General features: G+C 39.2%; 1 protein-coding gene across 1 annotated transcript in view; it reads right to left on the bottom strand.

Annotated features, from left to right (window-relative positions):
* The window catches only part of SNX5 (sorting nexin 5), a 458,311-nt gene that overhangs the window by 17,904 nt on the left and 427,335 nt on the right, over positions 1–13,072 (bottom strand). The window lies entirely within an intron of this gene.

Here is a 13,072-nt window from a genome sequence, read left to right as displayed (position 1 = left end):
TATAAATTAAAATATTAAATGTAGAATAGAAAAAGAAATCTGCTATTTAAAAGTGGTGGGCCTATTCTTGCAATAGAAGTAATAATATTAAAAATATCAGAAGGCAGTTGTATTGCAATTATATGGACACAGTAACCTTGTTTTAAAATTCTACCACGGATAACCAATATAGAAGAGAAGTGTTGGTCATTGTGTAACAGTAAAACAATTATACAAAACAGACAATACCATCCAACTAAATTTAGAAGCAGTGGCTGTTTGGGATGTGGCACACAGATGAAATAAGCAGACAGGTAGTACTGTCTGGGGAACTCTTTAAACTCTGTAAAAAACAAAATAATAAAATAACAAGAAAAGCAATGAAAGAGGACAAGAAGATGAAATGTAAACGACTGGTCTATCCCCTCTGACACTGAAACTATATATATATATAGATATATATATGAAAAAAACAGTCCCTGTTCTGTCAGTAATCGGTGGAACACAGCAGGTTTAGACCTCCAATGGCCCCAATGAAATGCAGCGAAAATCAAGCCAAGAACACAATCAAGCCTCGAGTGAGTTGCAGAGTGGCGATTTATTCGATAAAGGATGACGCGTTTCACTCCACTAGGGAGCTTGTTCACATAGCGCGCTCAGAGCCATTACAGACATTTATATAGTGAAAATAAAGGTAGGACAATACAAAAAAGTGTACACACCCTCTACAGATTAAAATAAAAATGGTAAAAAGACTAGATCTACTGCAAGTGCAAGAAAACACAGAAAGACAGACTGCTATTCACAAAATGAATAAATAAATACATTTGTGAAAAATGGTAAATATAAACACTGGATATGTAATTCATTAAACAATGGAATAGTTAAATGTATTAAATATTTCATTTATAGGGTAAACCAAACCCCAAATTTCCTGTCAACAAAATGCCGGCATAGTGCCTGTTTCAATGGAGAAAATCAAAGGGTATTTACCAAAATTCATTGAAAAACAGCAGAACTATTACTGCAACACAGTGTCCATTTCATATTCAAGCAATGATCACATTGTAAAGTATAAACTAGAATAGACTGTCTCTCTATTCAAAATGATCTAACATAAAAAAGTGGTGAAAATAGACGTGTTGAAAAAGCATAATGAAAAAACAGTATTGTGATGAGGTAAACCAAAAGAAATAGTAAAATCTTGATCCAAAGAAAGCACATAGCGGGAAACTATGAACAATAAGAAGATAATCTTGAAGACAGCTAGTATAAATTGATATAGCAATCATATAATAAAGTAATCAGTTCCCAAATACATTATATATCTATTTACAGAAAATATACAAAGAGGGTAGTCACCTAACCCAAGGCAGGCACACCCAAAAGGTCAACAGTGATGTAGGAGCTAGATGGTAACAATAAACCTGTGGAAAAGGGCGAGCGCCTTCAGGATGAAAAAAGACAGGGGATAATTAAGCACAGAAGCCTATTTATAAGAAGTTACTCAGATCTTCCGTCAGATTAAGGCCATTTGGGGCCTTAGTATCCAAAGATAGTATAAAATGTGATTCTGTCTGAGTAGCTTTATCCGGTCACCTCCCCGAGTAGGCTGGGGCACCGAACATAAAACAGTATACGCAAGGTCTTTGAGTTTTTTTATCATGTACTGCACGGAAATGCCTAGCTACAGGATAATTACTGTCGCTGTTGATAATAGCACGAATGTGCTGAAGAATACGTTGGTGTACTGGGAGCTTAGTGCTCCCGATGTATTCATGATTGCAAGAGCATCTTAGTTTGTACACAACGTATTCAGACCTGCAGGTAAGGTGTTCACGGATGGCTATAGGTGTTGTACTAAAAGAAGTAACATAATGTGTACTGCTTTTCGCAAATGTGCAGGCACGACATGAGGTGCACTTAAAAAAGCCCGTTTTGTGTACAAGACTCTTCTTAAGTGGACCCTCTGGCATTGGCCTGTCTAATGCATCACGCATAGAGGGCGCCCTCCTGAATGTTATATTAGGTGTTTTAGAAAGTAGTGGCCCAAGAATGACATCAGTCAAGATTATGGGCCATTCAGTGCACATAATACGCCTTATCTTACGTTCCTGTGTACTGAAATTAGTTATCAGTCTCACATTACATTCAGACGCAGGAACATTAGGGGCCTTTGGTGCAAGAAGTGCATCACGTCCAATGGAACACGCTTTCTGAAGAGCTTGTTCTAGAATTTTAACAGAATAGCCTCTATTAAGAAAACGTTCTTTGGACTTCCTGAGACAGACATCAAGTGACTCTTTATCACTACAGATCCTGCAGATGCGAATGAACTCCCCATAGGGGATGCTTGTGATAGTATGAGCAGGATGGGCGCTCTGAGCATGCAAGATCGCGTTGCCTGCTGTAGGCTTGCGGTGAAGACATGTTTCAATTTTGTTATTCTGTATAAACACTCGAACATCAAGAAACTCTGCTGTATTGGTTGTGATGGTAGATGTGAATTTCAGATTCAATTCATTGGTATTTATATCCATCACAAATGCATTAGCTTCCACCACAGTACCTTTCCAAATTATGCAAACATCGTCGATAAAACGCCAGTAGTTGACGATATTTGGTAACCACTGTCGGTGCGTGGTCCTGAGCTCGTGTTCCTCCCACCAGCCCACATGGAGACATGAGTAACTGGGGGAGAAACACTAGCCCATCGCCACACCACGCAGCTGCTGGTATATCTGGCCCTGGAATTGGAAAAAGTTAGTGGTCAGACAGATTTTATTCATTTCGAGTATCATTCTGTTGTGCTCTCGAAAACAAATGTCTCAACCATTCAGATATTGTTCACAGGCATTAATTCCTTGCTGATGGTGGATTGAGGTATAGAGTGACTCGATATCCATAACCAGGAAAAGGTAATTATCACACCAATCAACATTCTCAAGTTTGTTTAAAAAGTCCGTGGTGTCCTTTAGATATGAAGGGAGACTAGACATGTGGGGTTGCAGAAAGTAATCCACGTATTTGGAGAGGTTTTCGTTCATGCTGCCGATGGCGGCAATGATAGGGCGACCTGGAGTGGGTGTCAATTGTTTATGTACTTTAGGGAGGAAGTAAAGTACTGGTGTGACTGGATGTTCGTTGTTGAGAAAATGACATTCATCTTTTGTTAATAGTCCCAATCTTTTCAAAGCCTGAATTTTCTTGCGGGTTGTTGCATGGCTCTGTGTCATCGCAAATTGGGTTGATATGAGATAACATGTAGAATCTAATAAATGTCTCTCTGCCTCGATAATGTAATCTTTAGTTTGCCACAACACTGTATTTCCCCCTTTGTCCGCATTTTTAATTATGACATCCTTGTTCTTCTATAGTTTACTCACAAGCTTGTGGTACTGCTTCTCATTTTAATTCTCTTGTCTCCTCTGGTTAGTAGTGAGTCTGTTCAATGTTTTTAATTCTGCAACCACCCTATCGCTGAATACATCTACTGCATCACGTGGCATAATTGGTAAAAAAGTGGATCTAGGGCGGAATGGTGTAACAACAGAAAAATGAACATCAGTACTTTGACTCACTGTGGGAGTTGTCTGAGAGTCGTTTTCGGCATACACCTGTTACAACGCAACTTTTACAACTACCTACTATTACAACGCAACTTTTACAACGCATACCATTACAACGCATTGCGCTGGGGGGCGCTCTAGGATAGGGAATAAGTTTAATTTACTATCCAACACCTTCCCTAGTGTCCACGGGGACTGGAGTTGGAATAGTAAATTATACTTACCACTATCCAGCACCTCTAAGCGCTATGCGTTGTAATGGTATGCGTTGTAATGGTCGCGTTGTAATGGTAGGTAGTTGTAATGGTATGCGTTGTAACGTCATACATCCGTCGTTTTCATATGCTAGGTCTAACATATTCTGTAAATCCGCAGTGTCATGTACCTGCAGCGATGATCTTGGTACTGCAGAGGTATCCGCAAGTGGAGTTTTATTTCGTTTAGATTCTAATTTGAAATATTTAATTAGTTTGATTTTGCGGATGAACTTCTAGACATCAGTGCGTGTCTGATTGTATGAGAATCTGTTAGGCGGACAATAGGACAACCCAAGAGAAAGTAACTGTTGTTCTGATTTAGTCAGAGTGATGTTGGTCAGGTTAATGACGGTGTTATCCATCAAGCTTGTCATTTTCTCCAGTTCTTTTTTGTTCTCCCTCGCGAGGTACTTGCGTTTGAAGAGCCTCCTCCTGATACGCCTGCGCTGGCTGATTGATTGCCTTTCTTTGTTTGAGGTTGCCGGGAGCGCAGGGAATAGCGCCGGTCCTCGCTGACAAAATTCAACTCCTCGATTAGTGAGAAATTATCACGACCACAAGTGCTGAGATCGGGTCTTATTGGTGCACTCTCATCATCGCTGGTCGAAGTTAGAGAATTAATGGACACAATGTCGCTGTTGTCCGTTGGTAGAGAACTCTGAGAGGTTGAGGGTTGATTAGATGTAGGATTGGTAATGTTTGCCACTGCCTTACGCTTCAGATTGTCGTACTTGCGTGAAAAGGTGAAAATCCTACCAGTGGCATAATCCTTTTTATCTCTAGCAAACTTCGTAATCTTTCTCTCTATAATTGTTTCCTCTAGTTTCTTTATGCGAATGTCAATCTCCGCTTTACTTTTGGTGATTAGATCGGTTTCTCCAGATGCTTCCAAGAGGCTGTTCACACGATCAATTTCAGTCAATAATTTGTCACGATCTGATTCTGCATATTTGATGAGGATATGCAGCATATTCATCGAACTTTTCAAATTATTATCGGCCCATTCTTGGAGCATTTGGGGATCTGGGTTTTCATAGGTTGGCACAATAAGCACCCTTAACCCACGAGGAATCCTGTCAGCATCTCTGTATTTTTCGAGTGATTTTTTCTCCCACCACTTCGAGATTTCACCACGTAGAAGTTTCTCTAGTGTCTTTAAGAGCGTTTTTACATCACTGTTGGGAGAAATGGGTGCAACACTGTTGGGAACAGAAGTATTAGATGGTAGGCTGTCAAAGCGAGCTTCAGCTGTGGCTTCCCTGTTCCTGAGCGCATCGCTCGATATATTTAAATGAGTAAATTCAATGTTAAATCGTCTGACTTGATACAGTTTAACCCAAGTAATCTGCAAGGATGTAATGCGTCTCGCTGCATATACACTGTTTTGAGGCAATCCTGTAACCCGCTACAAATGAGAATGGAGATTTGGAGCAAAGTACAAACAAAAAGGGAAAGGGGAGTGTCTTACTGGAATCGGTGCCGGGTTGCCCGCCGATCAGCCGACCGGGAAGTTTCCACAACCACCACGCCGGAAAGACTGGAGTCCCCACCTCCTTTGCGTGTAATATATTGTCCAGATAGTTTCTCTCGAGCGGGGGGCACAGCAAAAGCCGATTCCAACGAATCAAATTCACAAGGCGCCAAAAACGCTAGTAGCTGCGCCGACGCCGTGCCTCAGCATACAGGAGGGTCCAAAAGCCGGAAGCAGCAAATCCCGGCAGATGAAATGAAAAAAACAGTCCCTGTTCCGTCAGTAATCGGCGGAACACAGCAGGTTTAGACCTTCAATGGCCCCAATGAAATGCAGCGAAAATCAAGCCAAGAACACAATCAAGCCTCGAGTGAGTTGCAGAGTGGCGATTTATTCGATAAAGGATGACGCGTTTCACTCCACTAGGGAGCTTGTTCACATAGCGCGCTCAGAGCCATTACAGACATTTATATAGTGAAAATAAAGGTAGGACAATACAAAAAAGTGTACACACCCTCTTTACAGATTAAAATAAAAATGGTAAAAAGACTAGATACACTGCAAGTGCAAGAAAACACAGAAAGACAGACTGCTATTCACAAAATGAATAAATAAATACATTTGTGAAAAATGATAAATATAAACACTGGATATGTAATTCATTAAACAATGTAATAGTTAAATGTATTAAATATTTCATTTATAGGGTAAACCAAACCCCAAATTTCCTGTCAACAAAATATATATATATATACACACACACACACACATATATACATACACATACATATATAAATCCATCTATCTATATCTATATACGGAACAATTCTCACCACACGTATCCAACCTTACAAGGTAAATGACGAAGAGTAAACCCAATGTCTGGTGCCAGATATTCAGTGCTTTGTTCGTGCAAACTACAAATCGCCCAGCAAGTCCACCATGACGCGTTTCGCCTCTCTCCAGAGGCTTGATCACATGACGTGTTGCCAACACAGAAGAGAGTACTTATAGTGTAAAATAGCAGGAGACAATGGCAATGCTCAGTGCAGTGAAATAATAAAAACAGAAAAAATATTTGCGATTGTATAATCATGATTTGAATAACAGACCGTGTCTAAAATCAATGTTCAACCATTATAAAACCATATTGTAAATACAATAGTAATAAATACATATAAATAAATATCCACCTATATAAATATATACTTATATACATACATTTAAATCTATATATTTATTTTAATCGCTGGGACACTAGCGCACATGGCTCAAGTCCCGTGCTGTAGACTGCCTTAGACAGAAGCAGAGCACAAACTATACCCGATAAAACCAATAGCAGAAAAGGGTTGGCCCAAAAACCTTCTTTGTATGTATATATGTATGTATCTACTTTTACTTGTTTTCACTACAAGAGTCTGGTAGACAAGTAAACCTGTCATGTTCTCTTAAAAGGATCCATAAAGAATTATCCCAGTTCAAGTTCTCTACCGAAGCTTTGTCTAAGTGGGCAATCAATACCAAAACCCTTGCTTAGTTCAGTAGTCTGTGAAATTCAATATGAAATTCAATATAACAAACTGCCTGTAAGCAGGTGGAAGAGCTCTTTGAAAGTTAGTCTCTGGAGTCGAGTGTGCAGAATCTTAGCAAAGGCTTTAACACAGGAATATAATCCATGCTTAGGGGCACACGGTCTTTAACAAATGCTTTTCACCATAATTAAGTGAGGCGTAGTGTCATTATAAACAGATCAGAATTATAGCACACAACACAACTTTTTCCAATGTACGGAGAAGGCATAGAGTCTATGAATAGCTTCGTACCATATCCAACTCAGGGCTACATTATTGAGCATAACCTTCCATGCTAAGTAACCTTCAAACATACAATCATAAAATTACAAAATATGTACAAAGTTATAGATAGTAAATCAACGTCCAATGTGTCCTAAGATCGGGTCACCTTGAGTATCCAAGTGCAAATCTTCTACCCCCAAGGTTTTTCAGAGGAGGGGTGACCAACATCAAAACCTTGTCTACTGCAGTTTTATTCAAGATTCCATCTAATACTATACCCGTTTACAGGAGTTAACACAGTATAATAAGAAAACCATCATTAATGGCCTACTGATTAACATATGATTTTCATAATGAATAAACCAGACCTACTGCCTTTATTGTCATTTTTCATATTGAAAAGGTCAGACCTATTGCATCTAACAGAAATGGTTCCAATGAACTAACCTGGGCTGAAGCCGTTATCATTGGTATGTTGCCGTATCCCACCAAAGCTATAGTATTGCCCTAACCTTTCACACAAGGCCATCATCAAGCATACAGTAAAAGTTATACATACGTACAAAGTTACAGTAACGAAAAAAAAAGACTAAGGGGTAGAGCTTCTCCAGATCTGTACTAGCTGGCGCAGAAAAAAGAAGAACTGACGTCAGCGCGCATGGGCGGCGTCTAAGTACTCCGACGACGTCATTCCGGCGCCGACGACTGACGCAGAGCCGCGGACGACGCCTGCCGGCGCGCAGGGGTATTGCTACGCAAAATTTTCCGGATCCAGTCTGACGCCTGGGGATATTCTAAGGTAAGGAATCAATCACTAATGTGTCTCTTTCAGATAAAACCATATAAAACATTCTTGAAAGGACTTACCTTGAACTTGCCATAGGAGGGGCAAACCAAGCCCAAATTGCATGTGTGTGTGTCAGATGTATTATTGATCTAATAATATATAATGCTTGCATTGCAAATAGTGTTTTCATTATCTGGTATTCTGGTGAGAAGTTTGCAAAAACTTATTTTTAAATAGATTTTTTTAGCATATCTTCATCCCTCAGGGTTTTCCTGGGGAGTAACAAACACCAAACCATGTGCCTACTTTGATAATCTGTGAGATTCTATGTTACAAAAATACCTCCCCACAGCCTTTAACATAGTGAAATAACAATCTATCCATAAAAAACTATTTGCTTTCACATATGCTTTTCACAATAACGATTTCAGGCTCATTGTCTTTGTCATAACATTTCATAATAAACAGATCAGGGCATATATAGCCTTGATGCTTGTTTTGGCTTTTTCTCATGATTAACTCTGAGCTGCTGTACAGAGCCTCAGCTTTGCACACACTTAAAAGTGCAATGCAAGAACTCTTTTTCATTGGAAACACAACACCTTCAGCCCAATCAAATGATGCAGTCAAGGTAGTCAAAAAAAAATAAAAAAAATAAAAATGTCCTCAGACACCATAAAAAAGTTTTTTTACTATCCGTTAATTAATTATCATTTTTATAAGGTACTAAGTTATGTTACTAGCCACATTCAAAATTTAAAACTAGAGTATGCAAGCTAGCCAAACTATAATCCTCTCCTGGAATGTGAATGGTTTAGGGAGTTATAAGAAACAATTTAATGTTTCTCATTTCTTAGAAAATGTCGGAGCATCACTAATCCTTCTGCAGGAGACTCATCTGGAAGCAAATAAATGCAGTGAAGTCTTTAGAAAACATAAATGGGTTCAGGAAATTTTTTTGCTCAAACCAAATAGGTACTACTAGGGGGGTGGCAATCATTATTCGTGCCAATAAAGGAATAGTTGTCCATGATTGGGCTACAGATCAGTCAGGGCGGTGGTTGGCGGTAGTGGTATCAGTGGGCACTGTTAAATTCTTATGTGGGGTTTATTATGGCCCAAATGAAGATAATCCATGTTTCCTTCATAAACTAGCAAGTTATTTACTACAATTTTCTATTCCTATAGTGCTAGGGGGAGACTTTAACTTACTACTGGATGCAGAACTTGACCGCACCTCAAAGGCTAGATACAACTGCCCAAAAAAATCGATATGTACGTTACAAAACATCATTAAGGAGTACGCGCTGTGCGATGCCTGGAGAGTCAAACATGGCTCCCAGAGAGAGTACTCGTTTTACAGCAAAAAAACCCACCAGTTCTCCAGGATAGATTATTTGTTAGATCGAGCGATGCTACCAAATATTCATTCTATTGTATATATCCCGAATGGATTATCAGATCACTCTGTGGTTAAGTTGTGTATTAGCATTCAAAAAAAGAACCCATCAGAGTATAGGTGGACTCTGGATAGGACTATTTTACTGAAAGCTGACTTCAATACTAGCACCAAGAAAAGTATAAGAGAGTTTCTTATTTAATAATGATTCAGCCCCGAACCGAATCATATGGGACGCCCTTAAATCTTTCTTAAGAGGTATATACGGCTCCCAAATGGCCCTAAATAGAAAGCTAATTAAAGAAAAAGAAGCAAACAATCTCAATCTAATTAAAACAAAAGAGCAGCAACTTCTTCATGCCATCTCTAATGATCGAACAGAAATATCGAGGCTGGAAAAAGAATTAAATGACTTACAAACTAATCACAGACTATGTTCTGAAAAAATACTAAGAGACAAGTGGGAGGTAAGCAAGTTGAGTAATTTTGAATATGGGGAGAAATGTGGATCATTACTTGCCTGGAAAGCCAGAGCGGACAGGTCCAGAAACAGCATCAAAACTTTAAGACAACGTGGAACTGGGGCTGTTCTATCTGAGGATGAAGACATTAAGGAGGAGGCCAGATCTTTCTATGAGGATCTTTATCGTGAAAGAGTGAATACTGCACCGGAAGAAATAGAAAACCTAGAAATTCTGAGAAACCTAACTTGTTTGAGGAATGAAGAAGTAGCGTTTTTAGGAAGTGAAATCACGGAGGGGGAAATTAGATCTCAAGTCGAGAAAATGTCAAGAAAGAAAGCTGCGGGTCCGGATGGGCTCCCAACAGAAATCTATAAGGATAATTTGGATGAATTTATTGTTCCAATGCTTAAACTCTTTAACGAAATCTTCACCCAAGGTCAGCAAATCCCATCTTCTTGGTTGGACGCAACCATCTCATTAATTGCGAAGCCAAACAAAGACCCACAAAGGATAGAATCATATAGACCTATATCTTTACTGAACTCCGACTTAAAAGTTTATTCAGGTATCTTGGCAAATAGGCTCGCTAAGGTTATCAAATCCATTATACATCCAGACCAACGCGGATTTATCCCGGGCAGACAATTGAATGAACTCACATTTCAGGCAATCGGAGCCATTGACTATGCAGTTCAAAACAGTAAACCTTTGGCCATAGTTGCAATAGATGCTGCGAAAGCGTTTGACCAAGTAAACTGGAAATATCTATGGTCAACGATGAAGAAATTTGGTTTTCCTGAAATTTATATTAAAAGTGTGGTGTCTTTATATAGAAGTCCCAGGGCTAAGATTCTGGTTAACGGAGGACTGTCAGAATGGTTCAGTGTTGGTAGAGGAACGAGGCAAGGATGTCCCTTGTCTCCGTTATTGTTTGATGTTTACATAGAGCCTTTCGTTTGTTCTTTAAGACAGGATTCTGTCATTTCTTCGTTTAAAATTGGGGAATTATCAATTAGGACAGCGTTATACGCAGATGATCTTTTGTTGTATACTTCAAACCCTCTCGAAGCAATTCCCAGGTTATTTTTGCTTGCGGAGAACTTTGGCTTGGTCTCAGGTTATACTATTAATAAGGAGAAAACCGAGGTAATGTGCTGGAATAATCCACTCCCTATTCCAGAAGCCAAATGCAAGATGAGATATCTAGGTATTTACTTAACCCAGAATATAGACAACACTCCGAAGGTTAGTTGGGAAATTGTGATAAAGGAGATCAAAAAACTTCTCTCTAGGTGGAATACTCTACCTTTAAATATCTACGGCAGAGTGAATCTTGTTAAAATGATCATTCTGCCTAAGGTTACGTTTTTGTTTAATTCTATTCCCTTAGTTTTCAGTAGAAAAGATATTCTTAACTTACAAGGTAGAATAGGGTCTTTTATTTGGGCGACAAAATCTCCAAGGATAGCTTGGAAGAAGCTGAGGAGAGGTTTAAAATTAGGTGGTTTAGCTCTCCCGGACTTATTATTTTATTGTTATGCTTTCCAGCTTAAAAACTTTAGGATATTAGCTAATAGATTGGATTTTACTTCAAATAGTTTACTATTCCAGGCTATGCTACAGGATCTCCCTTTCGGTACTGATTATTTTCTCTTTAAATTTGGTGACAAAAATTTTTTCAAAAAAGTCAGGCTGAAAGTTTTAAAGGCGGCTTTATATTATTGGTCGCAGGTGTGCAGACTGCTGTGTATTCAATATTACCATCAATATTCCCCAATATGGGACTCACCAGGCACTCCGGAGTGTTTATTGGATCAACTGGCTCTCCCTTTAAGAAGAGCAGGTCTCCTGAAATGGGGGGACTTATGTGATGAATTGAAAGTTCTAAAGTGGGAATTTCTTGAGGGTGTAACTGGAGGGACATTAACGAGGTTTAAGTTCTATCAACTATCGGCCTGGTGGGGAAGTCAAAATTGGGTCACAAATGACGAGAATTTGTTCTTAGAGTTATATAGTAATTCCAGAGAAATGAAAAGGGAAACAGCACAATGGTATAATATATTACTGAACAATAAAGACAACTTGGAAACAGAGATTGCAAAAATATGGGACCCCTCCTCAGTTCAGCTAGCTGAGGATGTTGAGAAATTGTGGGTTGACTCTTTTTCTCTATCCCAAAAGATAATTAAACCTTCTAATCTAAGAAGAAATCATTTATACACATTACACAGAGTGTATTGGACCCCAGCTAAACTTTCTAGGATCTCTGGGGTGCAATACTTTTGTCCTAGGTGCAATCTAATGAGCGCAAATGATATTCATATGTTCTTTGAATGTCCAAATATAGCTAATTTTTGGGAACAATTGTGTAACTTCTTAGAAGAGGTTCTGTCGGTCTCAATTCAATGTACACCTAGATTGGTTTTCTTTGGCCTATTGCCTGATTATGTGTTTAACAGTAACTTGTCACAGTTTATTTTTTATGTTATGACCATTGCTAGAAGAGAGATCTGCAAAGCATGGAAATCTGCATCCCCCCCGAAATTTGCAGACTGTCTTAAATACATCGTGGCGGTGAGTAAATTTGATGTTTTATGTGGGGGTGATAAAGCTGTCAGGTTGTGGTCAGCACTGAATGCCTGGATTGAAAGGTAACAATAGTCCAATGATTATGCCAGAGGTAAGTGGTCCTGTCCTTCCTTGCTGCAAGAACCAATTCGAAAGGAAGTTGGACGGGTAACGACCATTCCTCTGGGCAATCTTCTACAGCTATCCACAAACACGAGGGCTGGAAAGGATAGTTTGTGACAGTGGCTTGAAGAGCGCCTATTTTAGAGCAGATATTAACTGGTGGCATATATGAGGACAAAAAAAAAAAAAAAAAAAGGTAGTCAACATGAGGTCTCACCTAAAACACCTCTTTCAACAGTATTTCTGAGACCTCTTTATTGTTTATCACACAAGATCGAGCAACAGCTGTGCTGTCACCCAGATCTAAAGAGAAACTCCATATCAGGACATCCTTCACTTTGCTCCTAAAGCATCAAAACTGATATCCTGATGTTACGAACATGCACTCTAAAAAACAAATTACTAACCTTCAATAACACCTTTTCTGGTAGAGACTAACTGCAGATTTCTCACCTTAGAATATTTCCCAAGCAAAAGACTGACTCTGGAAAATCTTGAGCAGTACCTCTGCGTTCTGGTAGGTGTTGTTTATCAGCTCCACGTTGGCATTGTTAACACCTAAAATGGCGTTGCGGTGCCCCATTGTGTGGACTTCAGTCTCTTTCATGACTCGGTCAAAAATGAAGAGCCTTGTAAAAACCAATGTTTGGCCAGTGTGC

Source organism: Lissotriton vulgaris, chromosome 6 (genome assembly GCF_964263255.1).
Source record: "Lissotriton vulgaris chromosome 6, aLisVul1.2, whole genome shotgun sequence".
In the NCBI taxonomy this organism is placed as follows: Eukaryota; Metazoa; Chordata; class Amphibia; order Caudata; family Salamandridae; genus Lissotriton; species Lissotriton vulgaris.
This window is presented reverse-complemented; position numbering and strand designations above follow the sequence as displayed.